Source organism: Procambarus clarkii, chromosome 58 (assembly GCF_040958095.1).
Source record: "Procambarus clarkii isolate CNS0578487 chromosome 58, FALCON_Pclarkii_2.0, whole genome shotgun sequence".
NCBI lineage: Eukaryota > Metazoa > Arthropoda > Malacostraca > Decapoda > Cambaridae > Procambarus > Procambarus clarkii.
Genome location: NC_091207.1, coordinates 24,320,253 through 24,346,511, shown reverse-complemented (window position 1 = coordinate 24,346,511; position 26,259 = coordinate 24,320,253). Strand labels below are relative to the sequence as shown.

Sequence of the window (26,259 nt, the reverse complement as noted above, 5' to 3'; positions counted from 1 at the left end):
CTCTCTCTCTCTCTCTCTCTCTCTCTCTCTCTCTCTCTCTGTCTCTCTCTCTCTCTCTCTCTCTCTCTCTCTCTCTCTCTCTCTCTCTCTCTCTCTCTCTCTCTCTCTCTCTCTCTCTCTCTCTCTCTCTCTCTCTCTCTCTGTCTCTCTCTCTCTCTCTCTCTCTCTCTCTCTCTCTCTCTCTCTCTCTCTCTCTCTCTCTCTCTCTCTCTCTCTCTCTCTCTCTCTCTCTCTCTCTCGTTGTTACATTCATCTCTTATATGCGTGAGTTGGGTTCACACAAGACGATGAATGGATCCCTTCCTTCTCACAAGATGAGTTATTCCTAACCATCTTACAAGGTGATGAGTTGATCCGGGTGACTTTTAAGAATTCAACACCGACTTTATGATTATTATATGATTGAAATAAACTAATTAATATTAAAAGTATATTTACTACGTGAACATAACAAAATATTTCCTTAATAATTATTTAAGCAACACCATTTTTGTGCGACAGGTAGGCCTATACGTGGCTAATTGACTAATAATTAATGACAGGTAATTAGTGCAATATTGTGAGAGGTTAATAATGTTGATGCATCATAACTAATGCACAACAAACTCAATGAAAAGAGACATTCATGCAAATTATTGCAATGTGTATAACATACAATTTGTGGATCATTACCTTAACAGTTAGAAATTATCCAATACTAATGTTAATTATTTTCATGTTTTAAAACAATTATTTATAAATGTAATTATTAAATGAGGAGAAAAGCTTGTCTTTATCGGCGGTGGAGAGCCAGAGGCTTGGTCCACTGGGCTTGGTCCACTTGGTTTGGTCCACTTGGCTTGGTCCAATAGGCTTGGTCCACTAGACTTGGTCCACTAGGCTTGGACCACTAGGCTTGGTCCACTAGGCTTGGTCCACTAGGCTTGGACCACTAGGCTTGGTCCACTAGGCTTGGTCCACTAGGCTTGGTCCACTAGGCTTGGACCACTAGGCTTGGTCCACTAGGCTTGGTCCACTAGGCTTGGACCACTAGGCTTGGTCCACTAGGCTTGGACCACTAGGCTTGGTCCACTAGGCTTGGACCACTAGGCTTGGACCACTAGGCTTGGTCCACTAGGCTTGGTCCACTAGGCTTGGACCACTAGGCTTGGACCACTAGGCTTGGTCCACTAGGCTTGGTCCACTAGGCTTGGACCACTAGGCTTGGTCCACTAGGCTTGGACCACTAGGCTTGGACCACTAGGCTTGGTCCACTAGGCTTGGACCACTAGGCTTGGTCCACTAGGCTTGGTCCACTAGGCTTGGTCCACTAGGCTTGGTCCACTAGACTTGGACCACTAGGCTTGGACCACTAGGCTTGGACCACTAGACTTGGACCACTAGGCTTGGTCCACTAGGCTTGGACCACTAGGCTTGGTCCACTAGGCTTGGTCCACTAGGCTTGGTCCACTAGGCTTGGTCCACTAGGCTTGGACCACTAGGCTTGGACCACTAGACTTGGACCACTAGGCTTGGACCACTAGGCTTGGACCACTAGGCTTGGACCACTAGGCTTGGACCACTAGGCTTGGTCCACTAGGCTTGGTCCACTAGGCTTGGTCCACTAGGCTTGGTCCACTAGACTTGGACCACTAGGCTTGGACCACTAGGCTTGGACCACTAGGCTTGGTCCACTAGGCTTGGTCCACTAGACTTGGTCCACTAGACTTGGACCACTAGGCTTGGACCACTAGGCTTGGACCACTAGGCTTGGTCCACTAGGCTTGGTCCACTAGACTTGGTCCACTAGACTTGGACCACTAGGCTTGGACCACTAGACTTGGTCCACTAGGCTTGGACCACTAGGCTTGGACCACTAGGCTTGGACCACTAGACTTGGTCCACTAGGCTTGGACCACTAGGCTTGGACCACTAGACTTGGTCCACTAGGCTTGGACCACTAGGCTTGGACCACTAGACTTGGTCCACTAGGCTTGGACCACTAGGCTTGGACCACTAGACTTGGACCACTAGGCTTGGTCCACTAGGCTTGGTCCACTAGACTTGGTCCACTAGGCTTGGACCACTAGACTTGGTCCACTAGGCTTGGACCACTAGGCTTGGTCCACTAGGCTTGGTCCACTAGGCTTGGTCCACTAGGCTTGGACCACTAGACTTGGTCCACTAGGCTTGGACCACTAGGCTTGGTCCACTAGGCTTGGTCCACTAGGCTTGGACCACTAGGCTTGGACCACTAGACTTGGTCCACTAGGCTTGGACCACTAGGCTTGGACCACTAGACTTGGTCCACTAGGCTTGGACCACTAGACTTGGTCCACTAGGCTTGGACCACTAGGCTTGGACCACTAGACTTGGACCACTAGGCTTGGTCCACTAGGCTTGGTCCACTAGACTTGGTCCACTAGGCTTGGACCACTAGACTTGGTCCACTAGGCTTGGACCACTAGGCTTGGTCCACTAGGCTTGGTCCACTAGGCTTGGTCCACTAGGCTTGGACCACTAGACTTGGTCCACTAGGCTTGGACCACTAGGCTTGGTCCACTAGGCTTGGTCCACTAGGCTTGGTCCACTAGGCTTGGACCACTAGACTTGGTCCACTAGGCTTGGACCACTAGACTTGGTCCACTAGGCTTGGACCACTAGGCTTGGTCCACTAGGCTTGGTCCACTAGGCTTGGTCCACTAGGCTTGGACCACTAGACTTGGTCCACTAGGCTTGGACCACTAGGCTTGGTCCACTAGGCTTGGTCCACTAGGCTTGGTCCACTAGGCTTGGTCCACTAGGCTTGGTCCACTAGGCTTGGACCACTAGACTTGGTCCACTAAGCTTGGACCACTAGACTTGGTCCACTAGGCTTCACCTCCTGTATATTGTCCCACGAGGAGCCACCACACCACACCTGCTGTATAGTGTTCCACCAGGTGTCGCTACACCTGATACACGCGCTATACACACCTGATACACGCGCTATACACACCTGATACACGCGCTATACACACCTGATACACGCGCTATACACACCTGATACACGCGCTATACACACCTGATACACGCGCTATACACACCTGATACACGCGCTATACACACCTGATACACGCGCTATACACACCTGATACACGCGCTATACACACCTGATACACGCGCTATACACACCTGATACACGCGCTATACACACCTGATACACGCGCTATACACACCTGATACACGCGCTATACACACCTGATACACGCGCTATACACACCTGATACACGCGCTATACTGAAACATACACAAAGTGGTGCCACAGCACCTTCTAATACACACACACACACACACACCTGCTGACATTTTCACCTACGGTCTTAGATATACAAAATACACTCGTCAGAGCATCTTAGATACACCCCCCCCCCTCAGAGTGTATCTGAGATGAGTATCTCAGATACACCCCCTCCCCTCAGAGTGTATCTGAGATGAGTATCTCAGATACACCCCCTCCCCTCAGAGTGTATCTGAGATGAGTATCTCAGATACACCCCCTCCCCTCAGAGTGTATCTGAGATGAGTATCTCAGATACACCCCCTCCCCTCAGAGTGTATCTGAGATGAGTATCTCAGATACACTCCCTCCCCTCAGAGTGTATCTGAGATGAGTATCTCAGATACACCCCCTCCCCTCAGAGTGTATCTGAGATGAGTATCTCAAATACACCCCCTCCCCTCAGAGTGTATCTGAGATGAGTATCTCAAATACACCCCCTCCCCTCAGAGTGTATCTGAGATGAGTATCTTAGATACACCCCCTCCCCTCAGAGTGTATCTGAGATGAGTATCTCAGATACACATCTCAGAGGTCACACCACGGTACTCCCTGTATACTCCCAGAGATGCTACACCTCCTACACCCTGAATTACTACTACCCAGTACTCTACCTTTCCCCCTGGTGTTCTGTTTGAGTTTACCTCGTCAGTATACTCTACACGGATTGGTAATGCTGGGCCGGGGTCTCATCAAGCCTTTATACAAGCACTTACGAAGCCAGTGCATCTTTCCTTAATCATGGCTGCTCTGTTTACGTATGTTGAATAATTTATGGGCTACTTAACTTCCCGTCCAACCACTTGGGCCGGACGGTAGAGCGACGGTCTCGCTTCATGCAGCTCGGCGTTCGATCCCCGACCGTCCACAAGTGGTTGGGATTGGTTGGGATTCCTTCTTAACTGTCCCATCACAAATCCTTATCCTGGCCCCTTCCAAGTGCTATATATTCTTGATGGGTTGTTGCTCTCTCGTGATAATTCCCTTCCTCAGGAACTTCACAAACTGTAATCAAAGCCACCATGATTAAAGGAAGATGCAAAGGTTTCGTTAGTGGCTGAGGAAATGCTTTGATGTCTCGTGGCTTCGTACGCCTGTCGTTTGTCTTTCAGGAAGTTTAACTTTCCTGAGGAAAATTCCTTTTTTCTTGATTTGGTTATACCAGCACATGAGTTGAGAGTTTAAGTTGGTTATACCAGCACATGAGTGTTGGTATAACCAGCTTAATTCCAAAGCTTAATTCCTCCTTGGTAATCCTTATTGTGATTCGTATTATTGATGTTCTCACAATTATTGTAATAATCCCTAATTATTACCCATTTCACAGCCAATTTAATAGTCGAAGCCTTATTTCACGAGTTGTAAAAACTCTTACAGGCAAAAATACATGTTAGAAAAATTCGTGTATTTTGTAAATCATGGAACTTTTAATGCAGACAAATTATATATATATATATATTGGTAAGGGAAAAGTCTGTTATATCATAGAGAAAATTCGGCAATACTAAAGTTAAAGGTTATGTTATTTAGTAATTTAGTAGTTAATTAATTAGTAATTGACAAATGAAATCACAGTGCCGCGAAGATGATGCGATAATGAGAATGAAGCAGTAAGCGAGAATGAGTCAAAAAATCATGAAAGAACATGAGGCCAAGACCAAGATCATGAACATGAGAACTGAGGGAGGGAAAGGTGCTCAACCGCTTGGGCCATAGGGGAATCGAGCGCCGACCTGCAAGAAGCGAGGGCCGCCGCTTTATCGACCTGTCCAGCGTATGGCCTTATGCAAAAGAATGGTGAGAGGAAAGTCAGGACAACTATATAGCACTTGGAGTGAGGACAGGATAGCAACTTTAAAATGTTAGGATAAGGAACAGAGATGTGAGTACAAGGATTTGGGACAGGAGGACAGGGGGTGTGGATAGGAACGGTGCCCCTAACCACTTGGACAGTCCAGAGGGAGGGACGGACGAAGGGAATTATCAGGGGGAAAGTGCCAAGCCATTGCGACTATATAGCACTTGGAAAGGGTCAGAATAAGGAACTGGGATGGGACAGGGAAGGGAAGGAATAGTGCTCAACCACTTAGACGGTCAGGGATTGAACGCCGACCTGCATGAAGCGAGACCGTCGCTCTACCGTCCAGCCCAAGTAGTTGGGGGGAGGGAGGGAGCTAGTAGGGAAAAGAACGACTAGCAGGGGTGTTAGAACGACTACTTTGAAACAAAGTAGTCATTCTAACACCTCGTTAAAGTAGTTGGTATACATAACAGTGCAAATACAAGAAAATAACTCACATCACCTTTCCCTGACTCATGAGTCTTCCTCACTCATGCCTGGAGTACCAACAGCCACACTCACCTGAAAGTAAAACACCCCACACGTGAATAACACGAAGAGTCATCTTAAGGTGTTCGATAACATAGCAACAATTAGAGATGTAGAATCCTGTTACTCTGCTCCCTCGTTGGACGTTCTTCTTGACGAATAAAGCCTAATAAACATACGTAATAATCTAGTAAAGATAAAATGTTAATTTGACAGTTTTATTATCGCATGACGCTAAGAGATGCGTTTCGTTGACTCAGTCAATATCTTCACAGGCAAAATTTGAATTGAACTATCAAGGGAAAGCCATTGGAAGGGGTCAGGATAAATGATTTGGGATGAGACAGAAGGGGGAAAGAAATGGTACCCAACCACTTGTGGACAGTTGGTAACTGATAAGTGTAATTGTGGTTTAGTGTAGATGGGGTCCTGTTTCAAGGCTTATCTATACATATAAGGAGTAAACAAATGCAACAATAAGAGAAGCCGTTAATAGACGGGATAAATCCCTTAATAGTCTTTCGTCACTGTCGCCACCTTCCCTACCCTTCACCACCTTCCCTACCCTTCACCACCTTCCCTACCCTTCACCACCTTCCCTACCCTTCACCACCTTCCCTACCCTTCACCACCTTCCCTACCCTTCACCACCTTCCCTACCCTTCACCACCTTCCCTACACTTCACCACCTTCCCTACCCTTCACCACCTTCCCTACCCTTCACCACCTTCCCTACCCTTCACCACCTTCCCTACCCTTCACCACCTTCCCTACCCTTCACCACCTTCCCTACCCTTCACCACCTTCCCTACCCTTCACCACCTTCCCTACCCTTCACCACCTTCCCTACCCTTCACCACCTTCCCTACCCTTCACCACCTTCCCTACCCTTCACCACCTTCCCTACCCTTCACCCACCTTCCCTACCCTTCACCACCTTCCCTACCCTTCACCACCTTCCCTACCCTTCACCACCTTCCCTACCCTTCACCACCTTCCCTACCCTTCAACACCTTCCCTACCCATTACCACCATCCCTACCCTTCACCCACCTTCCCTACCCTTCACCACCTTCCCTACCCTTCAACACCTTCCCTACCCTTCACCACCTTCCCTACCCTTCACCACCTTCCCTACCCTTCACCCACCTTCCCTACCCTTCACCACCTTCCCTACCCTTCACCACCTTCCCTACCCTTCACCACCTTCCCTACCCTTCACCACCTTCCCTACCCTTCACCCACCTTCCCTACCCTTCACCACCTTCCCTACCCTTCACCACCTTCCCTACCCTTCACCACCTTCCCTACCCTTCACCACCTTCCCTACCCTTCACCACCTTCCCTACCCTTCACCACCTTCCTTACCCTTCACCACCTTCCCTACCCTTCACCACCTTCCCTACCCTTCACCACCTTCCCTACCCTTCACCACCTTCCCTACCCTTCACCACCTTCCCTACCCTTCACCCACCTTCCCTACCCTTCACCACCTTCCCTACCCTTCACCACCTTCCCTACCCTTCACCACCTTCCCTACCCTTCACCACCTTCCCTACCCTTCACCCACCTTCCCTACCCTTCACCACCTTCCCTACCCTTCACCACCTTCCCTACCCTTCACCACCTTCCCTACCCTTCACCACCTTCCCTACCCTTCACCACCTTCCCTACCCTTCACCACCTTCCCTACCCTTCACCACCTTCCCTACCCTTCACCACCTTCCCTACCCTTCACCACCTTCCCTACCCTTCACCACCCTCCCTACCCATTACCACCTTCCCTATCCTTCACCACCTTCCCTACCCTTCACCACCTTCCCTACCCTTCACCACCTTCCCTACCCTTCACCCACCTTCCCTACCCTTCACCCACCTTCCCTACCCTTCACCACCTTCCCTACCCTTCACCACCTTCCCTACCCTTCACCACCTTCCCTACCCTTCACCACCTTCCCTACCCTTCACCCACCTTCCCTACCCTTCACCACCTTCCCTACCCTTCACCACCTTCCCTACCCTTCACCACCTTCCCTACCCTTCACCACCTTCCCTACCCTTCACCACCTTCCCTACCCTTCACCCACCTTCCCTACCCTTCACCACCTTCCCTACCCTTCACCACCTTCCCTACCCTTCACCACCTTCCCTACCCTTCACCACCTTCCCTACCCTTCAACACCTTCCCTACCCTTCACCACCATTCCCTACCCTTCACCACCTTCCCTACCCTTCACCACCTTCCCTACCCTTCACCACCTTCCCTACCCTTCACCCACCTTCCCTACCCTTCACCACCTTCCCTACCCTTCACCACCTTCCCTACCCTTCACCACCTTCCCTACCCTTCACCACCTTCCCTACCCATTACCACCTTCCCTACCCTTCATCACCTTCCCTACCCTTCACCACCTTCCCTACCCTTCACCACCTTCCCTACCCTTCACCACCTTCCCAACCCTTCACCACCTTCCCTACCCTTCACCCACCTTCCCTACCCTTCACCACCTTCCCTACCCTTCACCGCCTTCCCTACCCTTCACCACCTTCCTTACCCTTCACCACCTTCCCTACCCTTCACCACCTTCCCTACCCTTCACCACCTTCCCCTACCAGGACAGGCGATGGGAGTGTACGAAAGGAAGAAATGACCCTAACAAATTAGACCGTCAGGGATCGAACGTAGACTTGCTAGCCACTTGGTCGTTGAACCGATCACAAAAGGTGATCGGGGAGCTGGAATAATGGTTGTAAAGAAATGTAAAAAGTGAATAATGGGTTCGTCATTCACATAAATAATTATTAGTAATTAAAGGAATTATTAGTTATAATATATTACCGCTCATGAGCACTGATAACAAGTCATCAAGCAGAGTCCAGAGATGAAGAGTCATCAAGCAGAGTCCAGAGATGAAGAGTCATCAAGCAGAGTCCAGAGATGAAGAGTCATCAAGCAGAGTCCAGACAATGAAGAGTCATCAACCAGACACCAGATAAGAAGAGTCATCACCCAGAGTGCAGACAAGAAGAGTCATCAACCAGAGTCCAGACAAGAAGAGTCATCAACCAGAGTCCAGACAAGAAGAGTCATCACCCAGAGTGCAGACAAGAAGAGTCATCAACCAGAGTCCAGACAAGAAGAATCATCAACCAGAGTCCAGACAAGAAGAGTCATCAACCAGAGTGCAGACAAGAAGAGTCATCAACCAGAGTCCAGACAAGAAGAGTCATCAACCAGAGTCCAGACAAGAAGAGTCATCACCCAGAGTCCAGACAAGAAGAGTCATCAACCAGAGTCCAGGACAATGTGTTTGTTAATTATACCATCAGCACTTTGCTCCTGAAGGAACCTCGTTTCATTGTTTGGGGAAGCCTGTCTCTCATGTAATTACATCATAACGTAATTACATCATCATCATAACATCATCATTACATGATGATGTAATTACATAATTACATCATCATGATGTAATTACATAATTACATCATCATGATGTAATTACATCATAACGGGGTTTCTTTCACGGCCAGACTCCGGCCTCGGTCAGGGGATTCGTCAGCTTTATTTTGGTTCGTAAAATTATATAAAACTTTTAAGTATCGAAGAATCTGTATTTTTTATTATTAACAGGTTAATAAAAAAAACTATTTTATTAACAGGCTACCCGATTCTGTATGAAAGATTACAGTATGTAGATCAATAACTAGCTATATATTCATCTTAATAGCCCCATCTCACAGGATAGTTAGTCATATATATAGAATTATTAAAGAACATGAAATGTATGACTGATCTATTAGCCTACACTAGCAAAATATGGGTATAGCGCAAGAATATCTTCTAATATTGCTGAGTGTATGAAGTAATTACAGAGCTCAAAGTGCCTCATATCATTTGGTCTGAAGTCACTGATAACATTGCAATCATAGATATAGTGTTGGAGAGTATGTCCCAGCTCTTGTTTACATAGTCTAATTCTAGCAATTAGACTAAGATCTAATCCCAGATGATATCCCAGGCCTAATTCTGGCAATTACAGTGTCACACTGTCTAGTGGATGTTTTATGCTGCCCGTATATATCATTCTCGGTTCTAAACATGTCCTCCCACGAAACACACACCGAAACTACAACGTTGATACAACGTTCGAACAAGTTTTAACACTTTCTAACCAGTTATAACAACCAATATAGCAAGTTGTAACAACGTTCTAATACGTCATAAACACGTTAAGCCAAGATGTAACAACTTTATTACAAGTTGTAACAAGCGGAAAATAGACACAGTTTCGGTTTGTGTTTCCAGGGCTAGCTCTTTATGCTCAGGCTTTCTGGCCTTTGTGTGTCAGTGACTGCTCTTCTGTCTTCCCTTATTTCCTGAAATATTGCGGCTTTTATAGCAGAGATTGGAATGCCCATATCCAACTCAATTTCATGCTTATCATGAGCAGTTTTAGCTGCCTTGTCTGTGTCATCATGCTGGACATCACCTATGTGAGATGGTATCCATACAAATGAGACTGAAACTCTTGCTCTTTGCATTAATATGGTTTATAGTGGAGAGGGGGGACCTGCTGCCTGGGTAACAGCTTCTCCCCCGAATCAACCTACCCTGACTTTGCGCCCTGGTGAGGCCACTCCAGACCGACAACCAGAGCGCAACTCCATAGTCTCCTGAGACTGATGGATGCCTACTACTAGTGAATGTTACAACATTCCTAGTGTCTATGTTGCATGTTGTGTTGTGTTTAAGGGCTTGAAGAGCTGACTTTGAATCCAAGAATATTATTCCTCCACTGTTCTTCAGTGCGTTAGTGGCAAGTTATGTAGTGCAGTTAAGGCAGTTATTCAGTCTCACACTAGTGGTCTGTGCACATATGTATTTGTAAAGTCTACAGGCTGCTGCAGTGTGACATCTCTTCACACTTGAAGAGACCCATCAGCGTAAGCATAGTGCTCTTTAGGCCGTAAGTGTTATTTACAAATGAATCAATGGTGTCAAGTGTTGTTGCTTTCAGGAGTGTAAGACAACTTGTATTTGAGAGTACAGATATAATGAAATATCATTGGCTAGTACGTTTCATACAATAGAAATATTCAGTTTAATGACATTTGCAGCACTTCTACTCAACCAGCTTGGATATATGTTCTCCGCTGGTGTGTTGGCAATACTCACACCGAGGTATTTGTATTACCTGCAGTTTTTAATGCGCTGATCATTGACTTTAAAAACAGAAGGTTTATTGATTTTGCGGGGCCATAAGGTAGGTCTTAGTTTTACCTGTGGAGACAATAAGCACACATTCAATATATTTATTTGCAAGTGCATCAAGGAGAGTCTGCAGCTGCAGTCACTGTTTGCAATGACGCAAATGTCATCTGTATAGCAAATGACGACCTCATCGACTTGGTATGTGTAGTCATCGTGTAGGTATGTCAGCTATTAGTCTATGCATCAGCACATTGAAAAGCGTTGGGCTGAGGAATCCTCCCTGAAGTATGCCCCAATTCAAAAGAGGCATTATAGCTACTCTTAACCCCCCTTAACTGACTGCGGGAGTTCTGGCACTCAAAACAGCTCGAATCCATTTCAACAAATCTACCCTGACTTCAAAAAAGCAAGATGATCTACGATGAGTTCCCTATTAGCTATGTCAGCAGCTTGGAGGTCAAGAAAGGCTACATGAGTGTTTGGTTCCTAATCAAGAATCAAGAATATGCACTTTAGTTTAAGAAAAGAAGTAATTCTAAGAAAGTGTTAAGCCAGTATGTCTGTACAGCACTTAGAAGGGATAGAAGACGGACAAATAGCTAGGGAAAGCAAGGTAATTATGGGGAGAAATGGCTTTACCCTGATAATTCCCTCCCTCCCTCCCTCCCTCCACTTGGATCATAGGAGACTGAACGCGGGCCTGTAAGAAGAGAGTCTGTCACATATTTTTATGTTTTTTTATCATTTCCGTCTTACTGAAAAGGTAAGGTATTATCAGGAGAAATCGCTGTCATATCATACTCAGAAGCCGTTCAAACCCTCAGTCTTTTTCAAATACAATTCAAGGATTTCTTCCATCTCGGCGTAGGCGAAGCAGAGGAGGTCATCACCTCCCACACCATCTTCCATAAACTCTCGAACTAGTTGTCTCAGGGGTAAGATGTACTCTGGCATGTGCTAGAAGCACTCAAGTTACTCGAGGATTGCTTCAGCATATGTACCCCCAAACAGCTTGTCGTAAAGCCTTTTAAAGTATAATTTGGCAAAGAGGTATATAACGACCGCTTCGATAACAAAAGAGATAAGCGGCCAATTGATGCCAACCCTTAAGGTGTTAAATCTACGCCTAAGAGGATTCATTTTTTCCGTATGTAAGTTTTGATCGTGCTGTTCACCCTTGGAGACTTGTGCGCCATAGGGAACTTTATCCTCGTCTGGGTTTCCCTTTCCCGGGGCCTCTTCTAGCACAAACTGGGGGTCTCTGAGGTAGAACTTCCACACGTCCGGACGCTCCGCAATGCTGTCATCCATGTAGTAGATCTCGCCACCACCTACGCTTATGAAGGCGCTGCCGATCACCCTGTATCCGTTTTCGTGTTGCTGGGTCTCGACGGATAATTTGTCCTCGGGAACTTTACGATCTTTCATCGACGCTTTCTTGGCTTCGCGTTTGGCCCTTTTCTCGAGTCTTTTCATCTGTTCCTCGTTATAAGAATCGTCTCTCATGCTCTCTATTTCCTTGTCATATCGCTTGATGAGGTCTTCGTAGCTGTAACTGTCGTCTTCCATCAGTTGCATCTCATTTTCCTCATCTTATTCATCAAATGAGCTGAGTAATCTGCCTGAAATCTTGTGTGAGGGATTTCTGGCCATTATCTCTTGGAAGAGAAACTTTAAAGCCTTGCCAGACTTTGGCTTAAACACTTCAGGATCGGGTCTTGTCGTCTTCAGAGAATACATCACCATCTCCTCGAGGGGAAAGTCTGAAATATAGTCGTCGTCATCAGACAAGGCTTAAGGCCAGCTGTTACCTCGGCTTAAGTTCCATCTTGATTAATTGATTTAAAATGCCAGCGAAGAAAAGATTATTATCGTAAGACAGAACAAGATTCTTGGAATCATTGCTGTTGAATATAATTGTAAATAAGGAATTTTTTACTGCCAATTTATTTTGTAATGTTTGTCGAATTGGAAATTGGACTTTGTAATGGTAATAATACTATTTTGATATCATAAATTATAAATGATGTCAGGATGGATTATTATTTGTTGTTGGTATTAGGGTGGTGATGGGGTGGTGGTGATGGTGGTGGTGATAGTGTGGTGGTGGTGGTGGTGATGGGGTGGTGGTGATGGTGGTGGTGATAGTGTGGTGGTGGTGGTGATGATGGGGTGGTGGTGGTGGTGATGGTGGTGGTGGTGCTGGTGATGGTGACAGTGTGGTGGTGGTGGTGATAGGGTGGTGGTGATCGAGGGGTAATGGTGGTGATCGAGTGGTACTGGTGGTGGTGGTGGTGGTGGTGGTGGTGGTGATGGTGGTGGTAATGGGCTGGTGGTAGTGATCGAGTGGTAGTGCTGCTGGTGGTGGTGGTGATAAGCTGGTGGTGGTGATCGAGTGGTAGTGGTGGTGATGGTGGTGGTGATAGTGTGGTGGTGGTGGTGATGATGGGGTGGTGGTGGTGGTGATGGTGATAGTGTGGTGGTGGTGGTGGTGATGGTGACAGTGTGGTGGTGGTGGTGATAGGGTGGTGGTGATGGGGTGGTGGTGATCGAGGGGTAATGGTGGTGATCGAGTGGTACTGGTGGTGGTGGTGGTGGTGGTGGTGTGGTGGTGGTGTTGGTAATGGGCTGGTGGTAGTGATCGAGTGGTAGTGCTGCTGGTGGTGGTGGTGATAAGCTGGTGGTGGTGATCGAGTGGTAGTGGTAGTGGTGGTGGTGGTGATGGTAGTGGTGGTGGTGGTGATGGTAATGGTAGTGGTGATGGTGATGGAGTGATTGTGGGTGATGGTGATCGAGGGACATATGGGTGGTAATAGCAATGAAAAAATCTGAGGGAAGCAGGAATAGAACTCAATGCCTTGCCCAATAGTCTTGCTGTACGTCTTTCCTTAAAATGTACCTATTCTCACATCCTAAATCCTCGCTGAATCTGGTTTTAACATTATTGACGGAGGTGGCTTCCACAACTCGTTCTTTCAGTGCATCCCAGTGTTGACTTCATGCAGGTCGGCGTTCAATCCCCGAGCGTCCAAATGGTTGGGCACCATTCCTTCCTCCCCGTCCCATCTCAAATCCTTATCCTGACCCCTTCCAAGTGCTATATAGTCGTAATGGCTTGGTGCTTTCCCCCTGATAAATCCCTCTCCCTACCTCCTCCAGCTCATTTGCATTTCCAACTTCCACTGACGTCCTCTGGTGATAATATTGAGTGAGTTACCTGGTTGATACCTGGTTAATACCAGGTTGATGGGGTTCTGGGAGTTCTTCTACTCCCCAAGCCCGGCCCGAGGCCAGGCTTGACTTGTGAGAGTTGATGCTGACGACTACACAATGCACCACAACTTTTATCTCTGGTTAGTAAATGTTATAACCTGATTGTTTATGCCTCGAAATTATATATAGAAAATATTAATCCCCTCAAAATTAGTTTTAACCTTGGCCTCAGACCAAAGGTTACCAAAGGTACCTTGAGGCTGTCGTCTCCTTGTTTAAAGCTGTTAAACGTGGTTTCACAAGATGACATCTTTCAGGGACTTTCAGGGACTTTCAAGACTTTGGAACGTCATCCCAAAGCCGTCTGAGACTAAGCTGAAGCCAAGCTTGAGGAGAATAACAGCCCTTTTCTAAACTTTAACGGCATAAACAATAGGGAAACATCACTTACTACCAAGGGTTAAAATAATGATGAATAACTAATGAATTGGGTGGAGGTATTGACCCAGGGTGGCGGTATTTACCCAGGGTAAGGTAGAGTGGAGTTAGTGACCCAGGGTGGAAGTAGGTATCAGTCAATAATGTAGGTTGCGTTCTAGGATGATTGTAGTACCTGAGGATGAAGGTAGTGATGTACCTCTGTTGATATTACAGGTCCGGCGCTTGTGGCTAGCCACACCAAAAAACCTTGAAGGGTGACAGGCGGTTGGTCGGGGATGATCATAGGTTTTTTGACGTTGTCATATGAAATGTACCAATTTACAATCTCGCTAAATACACGACTACACTCTCGCTACGATCCATCAAGCATGTTATTTCTACATCAGGATTAAATGTTTGTTACTTATATAGCAGTACTGTTATTGCAGTACTCGCTTCGGCAGTACATATAATATTTTTTTTTATTGATGAGGAGAGTGTGTGCTGACGATAGCTACGATGACGAAGAGAAAATGGTGAAGGGGAGAGAAGATAGTGAAGGGTAAGGGAAGGTGGTTAAGGGCAGGGAAGGCAGTTAAGGGTAGAAAAGCCAGTTTAGGATAGGGATAGTGGTAAACTGTGGTGGATGTGGTGAAGAGGATCGAAGACACTGTCGATAATGGATGTAAATGGGTAACCTAATAGTACTGAAGAAGATTGCAATGACCCGAGACTAGAGAGACCAAACGCTTGGAGCTAGTCTCACCAAAACCTGTCCTGGTGGGACTACAGTGGGCCCGGCAACACTGCAGGACCAACCAGGTGTGTGATGTAGGAGGCCCGGCAACACTGCAAGAACAAGCCAGGTGTGTGATGTAGGAGGCCCGGCAACACTGCAAGACCAACCAGGTGTGTGATGTAGGAGGCCCTGCAACACTGCAAGACCAACCAGGTGTGTGATGTAGGAGGCCCGGCAACACTGCAAGACCAACCAGGTGTGTGATGTAGGAGGCCCGGCAACACTGCAAGACCAACCAGGTGTGTGATGTAGGAGGCCCTGCAACCCTGTAAGACCAACCAGGTGTGTGATGTAGGAGGCCCTGCAACACTGCAAGACCAACCAGGTGTGTGATGTAGGAGGCCCGGCAACACTGCAAGACCAACCAGGTGTGTGATGTAGGAGGCCCGGCAACACTGCAAGACCAACCAGGTGTGTGATGTAGGAGGCCCGGCAACACTGCAAGACCAACCAGGTGTGTGATGTAGGAGGCCCTGCAACACTGCAAGACCAACCAGGTGTGTGATGTAGGAGGCCCGGCAACACTGCAAGACCAACCAGGTGTGTGATGTAGGAGGCCCGGCAACACTGCAAGACCAACCAGGTGTGTGATGTAGGAGGCCCTGCAACCCTGCAAGACCAACCAGGTGTGTGATGTAGGAGGCCCTGCAACACTGCAAGACCAACCAGGTGTGTGATGCAGTCATTTGTGGGTCGCATAGGCTCCATGTTGGCCCGGAGCTGGCTGAGGCATGAATATTTAATATAGTGTCCTGGGTCACCATACTGGCTGTGTAGTGTCCAGGGTCACCGTACTGACTGTGTAGTGTCCTGTGTCACCATACTGCGTGTGTAGTGTCCAGGGTCACCGTACTGACTGTGTAGTGTTCAGGGTCACCATACTGGTTGTGTAGTGTCCTGGATCACCATACTGCGTGTGTAGTGTCCAGGGTCACCATACTGGCTGTGTAGTGTCCAGGGTCACCATACTGGTTGTGTAGTGTCCTGGGTCACCATACTGGCTGTGTAGTGTCCAGGGTCACCATACTGGTTGTGTAGTGTCCAGGGTCACCATACTGGCTGTGTAGTGTCCTGGGTCACCATACTGGTTGTGTAGTGTCCACGGTCACCATACTGGCTGTGTAGTGTCCAGGGTCACCATACTGGCTGTGTAGTGTCCAGGGTCACCATACTGGCTGTGTAGTGTCCAGGGTCACCATACTGGGTGTATAGTGTCCAGGGTCACCATACTAGCTGTATAGTGTCCAGGTTCACCATACTGGTTGTGTAGTGTCCAGGGTCACCATACTGGTTGTGTAGTGTCCAGGGTCACCATACTGGCTGTGTAGTGTCCAGGGTCACCATACTGGCTGTATAGTGTCCAGGGTCACCATACTGGCTGTGTAGTGTCCTGGGTCACCATACTGGTTGTGTAGTGTCCAGGGTCACCATACTGGCTGTATAGTGTCCAGGGTCGCCATACTGGCTGTGTAGTGTCCAGGGTCACCATACTGGCTGTGTAGTGTCCAGGGTCACCATACTGGCTGTATAGTGTCCTGGACCACCATACTGGTTGTATAGTGTCCTGGGTCACCATACTGGCTGTGTAGTGTCCAGGGTCACCATACTGGCTGTGTAGTGTCCAGGGTCACCATACTGGCTGTGTAGTGTCCAGGGTCACCATACTGGGTGTGTAGTGTCCAGGGTCACTGTACTGGCTGTGTAGTGTCCAGGGTCACCATACTGGCTCTGTAGTGTCCAGGGTCACCATACTGGCTGTGTAGTGTCCAGGGTCACCATACTGGCTGTGTAGTGTCCAGGGTCACCATACTGGCTGTGTAGTGTCCAGGCTCACCATACTGGCTGTATAGTGTCCAGGGTCACCATACTGGCTGTGTAGTGTCCAGGCTCACCATACTGGCTGTGTAGTGTCCAGGGTCACCATACTGGCTGTGTAGTGTCCAGGGTCACCATACTGGCTGTGTAGTGTCCAGGCTCACCATACTGGCTGTGTAGTGTCCAGGGTCACCATATTGGCTGTGTAGTGTCCAGGGTCACCATACTGGCTGTGTAGTGTCCAGGGTCACCATACTGGCTGTGTAGTGTCCAGGGTCACCATACTGGCTGTGTAGTGTCCAGGGTCACCATACTGGGTGTGTAGTGTCCAGGGTCACCGTACTGACTGTATAGTGTCCAGGGTCACCATACTGGCTGTATAGTGTCCAGGGTCACCATACTGGTTGTATAGTGTCCAGGGTCACCATACTGGCTGTATAGTGTCCTGGACCACCATACTAGCCAAGTAGCAGGACTAAATTTTGAGGCATGCAATGGGCTCGAACTACCGTTCCCAGACTCCCGAAGCACACACACCCTCCAATTAAACCACGAAACATCCTGGTTCAGTCGGTATTGCGCGAGCCAGAGACTGCAAGTTACAAATCCAAGACTGCAATGACTTTCTGGACGCACTTCTGCTTAAGTGCGTCTATGAGAGAATTGAGGAACATATTGAGATCCTCCTCCTCATGTTGACAACATTCGAATCCTTTGGGAGGCGATCAGGATTAACCGGGGTGGAAAAACTCATCAAAAGGAAGATCAAATGAGACTTGCCACATATTGATATCCTCTTATATGGATATCTTCCTACGAGTGGAATGGGGATTCACAGACACGAAAGAAATACGGTAAATAGTCTCGTTGGTTCCTGCCATTGGAATTAATTTTATGGCTGTCTGGTACAATAGTTTTTAAGAAGTATGTAACTAATGATCTTATCTTGAGGTTATCTTGAGATGATTTCGGGGCTTTAGTGTCCCCGCGGCCCGGTCCTCGACCAGGCCTCCACCCCCAGGAAGCAGCCCGTGACAGCTGACTAACTCCCAGGTACCTATTTACTGCTAGGTAACAGGGGCATTCCGGGTGAAAGAAACTTTGCCCATTTGTTTCTGCCTCGTGCGGGAATCGAACCCGCGCCACAGAATTACGAGTCCTGCGCGCTATCCACCAGGCTACGAGGCCCCATTGATAGAAGCAATCCTTGCAAACATATCGCCGTGGTGCGGACCTGTTTATGGTAGTACAATCACTGTAATATTCACCTCAAGTCCCATTCACCTCAAGTCCCATTCACCCCAAGTCCCATTCACCCCAAGTCCCATTCACCCCAAGTCCCATTCACCCTAAGTCCCATTCACCCCAAGTCCCATTGAACCCAAGTCCCATTGAACCCAAGTTCCATTCACCCCAAGTCCCATTCACCCCAAGTCCCATTCACCCCAAGTCCCAATCACCCCAAGTCCCATTCACCCCAAGTCCCATTCACCCCAAGTCCCATTCACCCCAAGTCTCATTCACCCCAAGTCCCATTCAACCCAAGTCCCATTCACCCCAAGTCTCATTCACCCCAAGTCCCATTCACCCCAAGTCCCAATCACCCCAAGTCCCATTCACCCCAAGTCCCATTCACCCCAAGTCCCATTCACCTCTAGTCCCATTCAACCCAAGTCCCATTCAACCCAAGTCCCATTCACCCCAAGTCCCATTCACCCCAAGTCCCATTCACCCCAAGTCCCATTCACCCCCAGTCCCATTCACCCCAAGTCCCATTCACCCCAAGTCTCATTCACCCCAAGTCTCATTCACCCCAAGTCCCATTCACCCCAAGTCCCATTCACCCCAAGTCCCATTCACCCCAAGTCCCATTCACCCCAAGTCCTGACCTCATCAACTATTCACTGGTGACTTGAATCTAAAGGTAAACCAATGAACAAATCACAAGACATATTAGAGGCTTTATAGAGAACAAAAAAATTAAATATATAAGAAAACCTTAACGTCTTACAAGAGTCACAAGGTGACTTTTTTCTGGCATCCACACGAGCGCGGTAAGGGAGTGCCAGTGGCCCCCGGTGCCTTGCAAGTGGCCCTTGGCACCAGTAGGAGTCTGCCAAACAATGTCAAGTGACTGTCATGACCCCTTGCACATGTCTGTGTCACGTCATATTGTATTATGCATTAATCAGACGCGAAGCTGACGTTTAGACATGTTGCATAATCTCACACTGATATTTAAATACAACATTCACACAAAATTACAATGCAACGTTATTTTGATGCATTTTTGTGAGTTTACGTCTCTAATGACGTAGAACCATGCGTTATCGTTATGTTGTATTTTGCTACGTTTTTTTTTTTGATAGACGTTCGGAGTGGATAGCATATGTTATCATAGTTATAATATGGTCCCAATAGGTGTTGGATGAGGCCAATATGTCTCCCCCCCCCCCAGGGGAGAATGGCGGCATGATTAGCTCTTTAACGTATACTCTTCTTTATTTAACGTATACTCTTCTTTATTTAACGTATACTCTTCTTTATTTAACGTATATTCTTCTTTATTTAACGTATATTCTTCTTTATTTAACGTATATTCTACTTTATTTAACGTATATTCTACTTTATTTAACGTATAATCTTCTTTATTTAACGTATAATCTTCTTTATTTAACGTATAGTCGTATATTGACTATGCCACCACGAAGCTGGTGTATATACTGATGGCACCTGACTGGGCAGGCACGAATGCAAATAAAAAGTCAGTAAGCACTTTCAACGGAATTACTTACAGAAATCTTCTGAGAAAGCTGCAACAGCGAGGTTGCAGATGGCTAAATTGCAACACAAGATTACAGCTAATCAAGTTGTAAATATGGGCTGAAGAGGTCAAAGATGACCATACTGCAACCAAGAGGTCATCAAGAAGGTCCCCCTGTTGCAACAGCAAGGTCAAGAGGTCAACGATGACCATAACAGATTGACAACTAATCACCTCTTTTGGTAACTGTTTCTGTGTCCTTACGGAAGGTTTTTAACTGTTACTTAGAGTTTCGGACACCTGTTCCGTACTGCCGACAGTATTTGGATTGCCCTGTAGCACTAATTACTCACAACTCTGAACAGAATTTAAACACTTGGAGTAAGGTTGTTTATTAATGGAACTCGTTACCGATGACGTCGTGAGAGCAGGATCGTTGGATTATTTAAAGTGTAAGTTAGACACACACACACACACACACACACACACACACACACACACACACACACACACACACACACACACACACACACACACACACACACACAAAGGCTAGGCTAAAGGCTAAAGGAAAGGCTAAAGGAGCTGAACCTCACATCCCTGGAAAACAGAAGAGTAAGGGGAGACATGATAACCACCTACAAAATTCTCAGGGGAATTGACAGGGTGGACAAAGACAAACTCTTCAGCACGGGTGGGACACGAACAAGGGGACACAGGTGGAAACTTAGTACCCAGATGAGCCACAGAGACGTTAGAAAGAATTTTTTCAGTGTCAGAGTAGTTAATAAATGGAATGCACTAGGAAGTGATGTGGTGGAGGCTGACTCCATACACAGTTTCAAATGTAGATATGATAGAGTCCAGTAGGCTCAGGAATCTGTACACCTGTTGATTGACAGTTGAGAGGCGGGACCAAAGAGCCAAAGCTCAACCCCCCGCAAGCACAATTAGGTGAGTACAATTAGGTGAGTACACACACACACACACACACACACACACACACACACACACACACACACACACACACACACACACACACACATACATATATATGAGTTTGGGTGGACATAAATATAAGCTGCAATGCATGAGTCAATGGGCGTTTAGAAGTCTTGTGACAGTTCTTGAGTCATGCTTTTTGAAGGCTTTGGAATTATGCTTCATTTTGCAGGCTTCTGATTTCAAGTATTTTGCTTCAGAAATCATTTGTTCTGGTTATTATTCTTTTAAACAGATTTTTTTTTATATATTTTTAACCAAACGTCATTTGGCTTTTCAATATCCATTCTCCTCTCTTACGGGTTCAAAACGGAATTGGAATCTTGTATAGGTCATCTACCTCCCAAAGTGACAAGTTGGAGTAAACTATGTATATTGTAACTCCCAAAACATATATTTCTCAGACTCCAGAATCGCATGGCCAACTTTTCTCGCGACCTCCGAATATTTCCTCCAAGTTTCAGCATCAGAAACATTTACTTCCTCGATAACTCTACTTGGTGTGAGTCTCCCGGATGGAGAACGGCTTCAGTCGTCATCCTAGCTAGGCGTTGGGCTTATGATTTCATTGTTCACACACACACACACACACATATATACATACACCTCGCCTCGCGGCTGAGTGGAAAGCGCTTGGGGAGGGTCGTAGGCTTAATGGCACGGGTTCGGTTCCCGGCGGAGGCGGAAACAAATTAATAGAGTTTCTTTCACCATAATGCCGCTGCTCACCCTAGCAGTGAATCGGTATTGGGAGTTAGACAGCTACTACGGAATGCTTCCTGGGGATGTGTGTGTGTGTGTGTGTGTGTGTGTGTGTGTGTGTGTGTGTGTGTGTGTGTGTGTGTGTGTGTGTGTGTGTGTGTGTGTGTGTTTGAGAGAAATATATGTAGTAGATATAATAGAGGAAAAATAGATTATTTAGAAAGGCGGGGTCCAAGAGCTAATCGTTTGATTCTGCAGAGACAAATAGTAAACACACACACACACACACACACACACACACACACACACACACACACACACACACACTCACACACACACACACACACACACACACACACACACACACACAAAGCGAAATCGCGAAATCGAAATCGATTTCGAAATCGCGAGCGAAATCGCGAAAGAGGAACTGTTAGAAAGGAAGAGCTGTCTAGCAAATGTAGAGAAGTTCAAAAGAGTATTCCTGCAGAGGGATATGACAAGGGAAGAGAGAAAGCAGGCAGCAGACGCGAGGAAGGAGCGCAGGGAGAGCGAAAGGAATCGGGGAGCCACAACCCCGATCCCTACAATCTCAGAGGGGAATGGGGAACCCTCTTCAAACAGTGCAACAGCCACAGGGATTGGGGCACGACCCCCACATTCTACCCAACAGACCCCCAACCTGCCCCATCCCCTGTCAGCCCCCACACTAAGTACCCACCTAGGGCACCCTCCCCCCACCCACCCCCCTCCCCCCACTCACCCCCTCCTCCCACTCACCCCTCTCCTCAGGACCTCCCTTCTCCCCCATCCCCCATGCCCTCCCTTCTCCCACATGCTTTCCCGTCTCTCCCACCCCCAAGCCCTCCCTTCTCCCCCACCCCCCTAAGCCCCCCACTCTCCCCCACCCCACCTAAGTCTTCCCACTCTCCCCCACTCCCCTAAACCCTCCCCTCTTCCTCACCCACCTCAGCCCTCCTTTTTCCCCCACGCCCCCCAAGCCCTCCACCCTTTTCTCCCCCCCCCAAGCCCCCCCATCTCCCCTATCCCCCAAAGCCTCTCCTCCCCCCATGCTTCCCCAACCCTCCCTCTCTCACCCACCCCCCAACCCTCCCCCTCTCACTCTCCCCCCCAACCCTCTCCCTCTCACTCTCCCCCCCTACCCTCCCCCTCTTACCCACCCCCTTACCCTCCCCCTCTCCCCTACCACCCCCCTCTCCCCCCCCCCCAAGCCCTCCCTCCTCCACCAGTTTCCCCGTGCCAGGCCCCCCCAGCTCCCACTCACCCCAGATCCCAAAGGTGCCCCCCAGAGAAGAAGCAGAAGAGCGTCAGTTTCAGGGTGATGTACTCGAACATAGATGGGATCACAAGCAAGACAAGTGAACTAAGGGAAAGAGCACAGGAAGTTAACCCAGATGTGATCGGACTCACTGAAACAAAACTCTCTGGAATCATAACGAATGCCGTGTTTCCCCAGGAGTACACAGTAATAAGGAAAGAGAGGGAAGGTAGGGGAGGAGGCGGAGTGGCCCTACTCATGAGAAAAGAATTGAGTTTTAAGGAGATGGTCATCCCGGGCTGTGAGGAGTTCAGAGACTACATAGCAGGCACCATAACAATGGGAGGACCAAGAATAGTAGTAGCAGTAATATACAACCCTCCACCAAATGACAGGAGACCCAGTCAAGAGTATGAAAACAACAACATGGCAGTTAACACTATAATTGAAAGGGCAGCCTCTTCTGCCTGTAGAAATAGATCCCACCTACTCATCATGGGCGACTTCAATCACGGAAGGATTGACTGGGAGAACAAGGAACCGCATGGAGGCGAGGATACGTGGAGAGCCAAACTATTGGAGGTGGTGACAAGAAACTTTTTAACCCAGCATGTCGAAGAACCCACAAGGATGAGAGGCAATGATGAACCAGCGAGACTCGACCTAGTCTTCACTCTGAACGACTTCGACATAAGAAAAATCGGTTTTGAAGACCCAGTAGGAATGAGCGACCACAGTGTACTGGTGTTTGAGTACTTGATTGAAGAAGGGTTATTGAACTCGAGGAGAGATACCGAAACCAAAAGGTTAGCATACCGAAAGGGAAACTATGAGGGGATAAGAAAATTCCTAACAGATATAGCATGAGAAACAGAGCTCAGGGGAAAGACGGCCCAAGATATGATGGATTACATCACACAGAAGTGCAAGGACGCAGCAAACAAGTTTGTCCCAGTCCAAAAGAAAAACAGAGAAATGAAAATGAGAAACCCATGGTTTAATCAGAGATGTGGGCTAGCTAAGCAGCAAAGTAAAAGGGCATGGAGAAACTATAGGAATAACAGGACACTGGAGAGCAGAGAAAGATACCAGAATGCCAGGAATGAATATGTCAGGATGAGAAGAGAGGCAGAAAGACAATACGAAAATGACATCGCAAGCAAGGCAAAGACTCAGCCTAAATTGTTGCATAGCCACATCAGGAGAAAAACAACAGTAAAGGAACAGGTTATGAAATTAAGGATAGGGGCGGAAGGATTCACTACAAATGACAAGGAAGTGTGTGAGGAATTGAATAAGAAATTCCAGGTCTTCACCTTAGAGCAAGGAGAAATTCCAGAGGTAAGTGTGGGAATAGCTAACCAGGAACCACTGGAAGAGTTTGAGATTACCAGCGGGGAAGTAAGGAAGTGTTTACTAGAGTTGGATGTGACAAAGGCTATAGGCCCAGATGGAATCTCCCCTTGGGTTCTAAAGGAAGGAGCAGGAGAACTGTACCTACCACTCTCCATAGTGTATAACAAATCACTGGCAACAGGGGAACTGCCAGATATTTGGAAAGCAGCTAACGTAGTCCCGATATACAAGAAAGGGGATAGACAGGAGGCACTGAACTACAGGCCAGTGTCCCTAACCTGCATACCATGCAAGCTGATGGAGAAGATTGTGCGAAAAAAACTAGTGGAGCATCTGGAGCGAAGGAACTTTGTAACACAGCTTCAACATGGGTTCAGGGATGGCAGGTCCTGCCTCACAGGGTTACTTGAATTCTACGACCAGGCAACAAAAATAAGGCAAGAAAGAGAAGGGTGGGCAGACTGCATATTTTTGGATTGTCAGAAAGCCTTTGATACAGTGCCACACAAGAGGCTAGTGCGAAAGTTGGAGACGCAGGCTGGAGTGAAAGGGAAGGTACTCCGGTGGATAGAGGAGTACCTAAGCAACAGGAGATAACGCGTCTGTGTGAGGGGTGAGGTCTCAGATTGGCGAGACGTTACAAGTGGAGTCCCGCAGGGGTCAGTCCTTGGACCTATACTGTTTCTGGTAATATGTAAATGATCTCCCAGAGGGTATAGATTCGTTCCTCTCAATGTTTGCCGACGATGCAAAAATTATGAGGAGGATTGAAACAGAGGATGATAGTAGGAGGCTACAAGATGACCTAGATAGACTGAGTGAATGGTCCAACAAACGGCTGTTGAGGTTCAACCCGAGTAAATGCAAAGTAATGAAACTAGGCCGACCCCTCACAGTGTTCAAGAGAGAACTGGATAAGCACCTCCAAAGGATACCTGATCAACCAGGCTGTGACTCATACGTCAGGCTGCGAGCAGCCGCGTCCAACAGCCTGGTTGATCAGTCCAGCAACCAGGAGGCCTGGTCGACGACCGGGCCGCGGGGACACTAAGCCCCGGAAGCACCTCAAGGTAGGCAGTGGAAACAGGAGGCCAGACACAGGATACAGAATAGGAGATGAAGTACTTAATGAAACAGACAGAGAGAAAGATCTAGGAGTTGATATCACACCAAACCTGTCTCCAGAAGCCCACATAAAGAGAATAACGTCTGCGGCATATGCGAGGCTGTACATCTTTTCTCAATCTTTGGCGGCTTTGTTTCCAATTATTCAACAGGTAATGAGCTCCGAAGCACCAGGTGGCTGTTTATAACAATAATATCAGTTGATTGGGAAGTTTTCATGCTTGTAAACTGTTTAATAAATGTAACCAAAGCCGTTAAAGATTGAGGAATGGTGTACTCGTTCGTAAGTGCTTGCGTAAGTGCTTTCGTGAATCTGGGTCTCTACAGTCACCTGTTCTTAACTACTTCAAGAATTTCTAATTATTATCTCATTTGTACTACCTCATCTTTTTATCTTGTGACTTATCACAAGATAAAAAGTTTTGCTTCGGAAACAAAGTCAACATTGATTACGTTTTTAAAACGTTTTAACAACGTCCCTGGGGGGAACACCTTGGGCAAACTACGTTGTTTGAACGTTACTCGAACTTGTTTAGCCCATTAGATGATAATAATAGTTCAGATAACGTCGAGTATTTCCGGATACGACATACGGGAATGTAGCTAATTATCAGTAGAAAGCGCCAAGCCATTACGACTATATAGCACTCGGAAGGGGTTAGGATCTGGATTTAGCATGGGATGGGGCAGTAAGGAATGGGGGCCCAACCACTTGTGGACGGTCGGGGGGGATTGAACGCTGACCTGCATGAAGCGAGACCGTCGCTCTACCGTCCACCCCAACGGGGTTAGGCACAACAACGCATCTTCTCACGACAAAAAAATGTTCGTTGTTACAAATGTTGTCACTGGCGTTATCATAGACAAATTAACGTGGTTTCTTTCCTTTAATTACTGAGGAGAATAAGGAGGGAAACTAAAGAACTTATTCTTACGCTGTCAAATT

General features: G+C 47.5%; 1 protein-coding gene across 4 annotated transcripts in view; it reads right to left on the bottom strand.

Annotated features, from left to right (window-relative positions):
• Shal (Potassium voltage-gated channel protein Shal) overlaps window positions 1-26,259 on the bottom strand; it is a 303,351-nt gene that overhangs the window by 134,198 nt on the left and 142,894 nt on the right. The gene's annotated exons all lie outside the window — the stretch shown is intronic.